Below are 6,286 nucleotides of genomic sequence, written 5' to 3' on the forward strand. Positions count from 1 at the left end.
GTTTCGATGTATGGCATAACGGATGAGAAGAATCAAATTAGGCAGAAAGATAAAAGTTTATCAAATCTGAAAAGATGGGAAAGTACTTTAGTATCATGTTTTGTGATGATCTTAATGATTTAGAAATCATACCACAATTGGTCTTCTAAGGACATCTTAGTGCATTCTTATGGCTAAGAAGAGAAGACATGAATTGTTGAAATGGTTAAATCTAAGAAGATGAGTCATACTTTGTTTCAAAAACAATTCTTAGAGTCATGCTCCAAGATTGTAACTTGAGTGACACATCTTAAAGAAGGTCTATAACACTTGTCAAATGTAAGAGTAAAATGGTTTCTACTCTTATACATTTGAAGTTGGTAATTTGTGATGTTTTGGATAAAACAAAGATCGACTAAGACGATTTGTGTGAAGTGTTTATCTTGATAAAGAATATGCACTATCTCTTGAATATTTGGAAATATAGTTTTATATGTCAAGAGGACAGTGGGAGTCTTAAAGATCCTGAAAGAATTTCAAGATCTAATCAAGAATAATAACCTGTAGTTTGACACTAGCACACGACGTGAGGTTTATAACCTATCGTGTTGACATACTTCTATTTTTGTGCCCATTCCAGTTAAATTTGGCATTGCATATGAGTTTTGAGAGTTCTGAATTGGTTGCATAACAACGTGGAAGCAATAGAAGGCCCTTAAGCTGCCAGGTGGCAAGAAATTAAGATTGAGTTCAGTCCATATGTGTTTGGATTTGTCATTATCCTTGTCTTGTGACTATGGTTTTGACAGTTCACATGGATAAGAACACATACACCATAAAATCTAATATAATGAACAACGAGATGTATACTGAGAGATGAACCCTTTTAGGATTGACAAGACAATGCTTCGTATATCCCCATGACCAACATGTCACACCCCCAAAGCAGAACGACGGAAACGTTCGGGGGCGGAGGACATCAGGTAAGTATCACAACACATGCAATATAGTAATCGAAGTACAAACAATCATTGCATTAATAAGTATAAGTCTTACATAAGTGTTTAAACATTACATATTGAAACACCAAAGTAGGTACAGTAGAAGACAAGAGTCGCCGTACGGTACTAGGTAGTCTTCTCAAAAGCTTCGGGAGTGTACCTATCTACTGGATTCTTGAGAATACAAGTTATTTGGAAAAGGTAGATCAGCATTTAAACTAGTGAGTTCATAAGTATTTTAGTTCTGTTAAGTATACTCTAAGTTCTTTGGAAAAGTTCACTGGTTCCTCCAGAAAATCCGATATTTCATGAGGTGATAGACTAATAACCTCAATAGTTTCCCTCTGTAATTACTTAGTTTATACTAATTATATATAACCCAATATCGAATGGACAGTTAAATGGGTGTATCTGCCCTAAGCCCACAACCAAACAAGGAACAGGATGTAAGGCGGAAGCCACACATTTCACTGTCAATCAGATATAACTTATGTATAGCTCTGATGTAAAAACTAAGGAATTGTAGAATTAACCACTAAAGGTCCTTTATGTTATACTAGTTTACAGAAAGTGAATGACTAAGTTCCCATTTCTAAAAGTGGTTTAATCCCATAAACTGTTTCATTTGTAAAAGTGGTTTAATCTCATAAACCGTTTCCTTCGTAAAAGTGGTTTAATCCTATAAACCGTTTCATTTTTAAAAGTAGTTTAATCCCATAAACCGTTTCATTTGTAAATGTGGTTTAATCCCATAAATCGTTTCATTTATAAAAGTATTCTTAGTTATATCTGTTCTACAGTAAAACCTTAGTATTAATCCTGGAAAATATTATATTATCCATAATACTGCCCTATGGTTTTAAATGTTCCAAAACCAGAAGTACAAGTATATTTTCCATACTTGATTTCCTAATACGTAGTTTTTACTGTAAGTAAAAACTAACAGAAGGTATATTTGCTCAGGATGTAATTATCTTTTCTTACTGTTTTAAGAGAAGTATATTACTTAGTAATTTACTCGTTGTTTTATCCATGTGAGTTCTATTAACCATACTGATATGACTGATGTGCTTGCTGCGACGTTCTTCAGGCGTAGGAAATGATATGATATTTGACACCCTAGGCCTGCCGGCCAAACTTTAGCGAACAGTAAAGGTGCGGGATTTCAGTCCCATATAGATCTATACACAAATTTACGCCCTCCCCACAGGAGATTCTGGTTAATAAGTCAGGACTTAAGGTCGTACTTAGATAAGTACACCATGAAGAGTCTCACAAATTTATTGTTTTAACGAGATTTACGATGTATTATTACCCCGTGATTGCTAACCCTGGTACTCTGTTTCGTATCCTTGTTAATGCAAACTCGGTATGATGTATTATTACCCCGTGATTGCTAACCCTGGTACTCGGTATCGTACCCTTGTTAATGCAAACTCGGTATGATGTATTATTATCCCGTGATTGCTAACCCTGGTACTCTGTATCGTACCCTTGTTAATGCAAACTCGGCATGATGTATTATTACCCCGTGATTGATAACCCTGGTACTCTGTATTGTACCTTTGTTAATGCAAACCCGGTATGATGTATTATTACTTCTTTAATATGTTATCCATATATTAAAAGTATAATACATATCCTGGTATAGATAAATGAATTGTTGGTAATTTTCTTGGAAAGTATACAATCGTGAATCATACTTGTATATTTAGTTTTGAATCATAAATTATACATATTATAATTTATATGTTCTATCTGATTAGCATGATTTCTCATGGATGAACACCTTTGCTCACCATGATACAAAGCTAATGATACCGAATGGAGTAACCTTTTATACTCATATATGTATAATATATATATATATATATATATATATATATATATATATATATATATATATATATATATATAATTAAGAAGGAAACGACCTTCGGACAAATAACCCCACCTTAATTCCACATCCAAACAAGGAAAATGAAATAAGATAATTCATTAGTCCTAAGCCCTTAAAATCTTATGTATATATTTATACATATATAAACATGATTTTGGCAATTATAAATTGAAATAGATTATAAAACATTTTTCAAAAAATTTAACTGAATTTACATGACTTTAAAGATTTAACGTGGCTTTAAGTCATTTTGGAAGTATTTGGTAATCCTTAAAAGCATAAGGAAATTCTTTGTGTGATTATTATCACATACAATTATTAACACAATTTTAAATTGTGTTCAACTTGTATTCCCCCCCTAAAAAGCATATAAAACCATTTAAAAAGGTATATTATAGGGGTATGAAATCACTTTGATAAGTGGTGATTTGGGAAGCGTTTCGTGTCTATAGATGATCTTTCTCGAAGAAACCGCGAGATTTTGAGTAAAAATCGGGCTTTACGCGGGCAACACTTCGATTGGAAAGAGGTTATCTTCTTGAGAATTTCGGGGCTTCGGGGCTTACTTCGGGTTTTAGACACGATATCGGGGCCTTGGGGGTTGTTTGTGAGGTTATGGAAGTGAAAGGGGTGAAAAAGGACCAAAAATGGGGTGAAAAAGTGTAAAAATCTCGAGAGTCTCGCGGACTATTTATAGTCTGAAGCTTCGGATCCGAGGCGAGAGGAAGGAGACGCGTATCTTGGACAGGTGGCGAGGGGGTGGCTTCGGTTCGGACAAGTGGCTCATGCAAAGGCGAGTCAGCAGTCACGCGTCAGAAGAAGAAGCGAGGAGGGTGGCAGTCTCGGATGCGTGTCCGACCAGGAGAGGACCGGACTTCGGTCCAATCAGGAGGCGCCATGACGACTTCGGACCAATCAGCAGGTGACACGCGAGATTGCGGTCCAATCAGATGACGCCACGTAGCAGACACATGGAAGCCTCGCATGCGAGGGTGACGTGGCCAAAGAGGGTCCATGCGAAAATTCTCGGTTTTCAACATTTCTTGATTTTTGTGCCAAAAATTTGCGAAATTCGTAGCTTTCAGATACGAGCTCCGTTATTGGCGTTCTTTATATGCACGCGTAGGTAAAATTATACTCTACGAGTTTCGTTTAGACTTCGTCGGCTAATTTTGAATTTATTTTTAATATTATTATTTTTAACAGACCGGGACAGAAAATCTGTTAAAAACTCATAACTTCTTCATCTGACGTCCGTTTGCGTCTGTCTTTTTACCGTTGTACTACTTTTGACGAGACCTTCGATTCTCGTTTAAGTTGTGTCGGCTAAATATTGATCGATTTATATTTTGAATTTTTAGCTGTCTACTACTACACCGAAACTTAGAAAATCATAACTTCCTCATACGAAGTCAGATTTTTACGTACTTTTTATGAACGTTCTCGGTTTAACATATTCTACAACTTTCATTTAGATTGTTAAGGCTAAAAAGCCTTTTATAAAAAATTCACTTTTTACACTGAACAATGTTTTGCCGGTTTTGTCGTGGATTTTCGATTGGTCCTAACTTCTTTGTTATAACTCGGATAGGTCATAACTTCTTTGTTATAACTCGCGACCGGTGATAACCCGTTGAGTGGAGGGTTGACTCAGCGAGTCGAGTGAGGACCAGGGGCGAAGAGGACATGCATGGACTCGCCGAGTCACACGAGTGCACTCGGCGAGTCTGGTCAAAGTTTGACCGTTGACTTTTGTTGACTTTTAGGGTTTGGTCAACAATGGACTTGTGGACCTTTTGAAGGGTAAAATGGTCTTTTAGCCTTCTTAGAGGATATGGAAGAGACTAGTCTAGCCTGGAGAGCCGTTATTGATTTGAGATAATTGTTTATGTGTTTAGGCGAAGGCTAGATCAGTATATACGTGTGCGAGATTATCTGAGATAGTCGAGGTGAGTCTTCTCACTCTATTGTACCTGGAAGGGTACCTATGTGTGACCGGAAGGTCTTATATGCTATGAGACGTATGAGCTGTATGTTGTTATGTGATATGTATGTGTTATGTATGATAAGGATAGGAAGGTCAAGATGATATGGACCGGAAGGTCAAGAGGTTATGGACCGGAAGGTCGATACGGGTAGGACCGGAAGGTCTACCGGGATTCGGGATGGAAGTCCCCTGAGACACTTGGATCGGAAAATCCTACAGAGTTATGGCCTGGAAAGGCGTAGGTGTTGTATGTGGTATTTTGGGGAACTCACTAAGTATTTATGCTTACAGTTGTTGTGTTATGTGTTTCTGGTACTAGCGAGGATCGCGGGAAGGCGCCGGCATGATCCGTACACACTCATAGAGATTATGTTTTGAGATTCTGGGATTTGTTGTTATGATGACGTTGGATACAATTTGCTTGATATTGTTTTTGATGATTGAGGATATGATTTAAAAATGAAAAATAGTTTTGAAAATTTACGTTGTTACATTAAGTCTAAAGTGATACTCATGTACTAGGGCAAAGATGTGGATACTTTCGTTTTTCCTAACCTTCCCTTTTCCCAAGTGAATTCAGGTCCCCGGTTTGTAATCCAGCGAACCTTCACTAACGGGATAAGACTTTGCTTCGTTCTTTTGATTTCCCTATCCATGGTTTTCATTGGTTCTTTTACAGAGTGTAGACTTTTATTTAACTTGATTTCATCAAGTGAAATAACAAGTGTTTCATCGGATAGACACCTCTTTAGATTAGATATGTGAAAGGTGGGATGAATGTTATTAAGTTTTTGTGGTAGTTTAAGTTTATAAGTACAAGACCGATTCTGGTAAGAATATCGAATGGTCCTATGTACCTTGAATTTAGTATTGCACGCTTTCTCAAGCGTATCTTGTCCTTCCGGGGTGAGACCTTCATATGACAAGGTCATCAATCCTGTAATTTCAAGGGTTTTCTTTTTATCGAAGCCATAGCTTCTCTGATTAACTCTGGAAGCTTTATGTCGCTTCCTGATTATTTTCTTTTTTTGTAGTTTCTCGGATGAATTCCAGATCAGCGAAGGTGTTGTGTGGAAACTAGATCTCTAGCTAGTTGCGTATTACCTAATTTAGTCCAGTACATATAGGATCTGCACTTGTGACCACAAAAGGTTTTGAATGGAGAAACTTGAATGCTAGCGTGATAAAGGACTCGACTAATTGATAAATGGGTATCCCATACTTTACCATAGTCGATCACATAGGCTCATGACTACTCTAGTTTCCATAGATTTTTGAAGTGACTGGCTGAACTGGGAGATGATTCTATTATCTCAGCGGAGATAACAGATATTGGAATACCGTGCACTCACATGTTCTAGTTATCTTCTCTACTTGCCACATTTTCAGGTTTCAAGGCTTCCTGTTGAGCCTCCTTAC

This window comes from Lactuca virosa, chromosome 2 (genome assembly GCF_052849685.1).
Source record: "Lactuca virosa cultivar CGN04683 chromosome 2, Lactuca_virosa_CGN04683_v6, whole genome shotgun sequence".
NCBI lineage: Eukaryota > Viridiplantae > Streptophyta > Magnoliopsida > Asterales > Asteraceae > Lactuca > Lactuca virosa.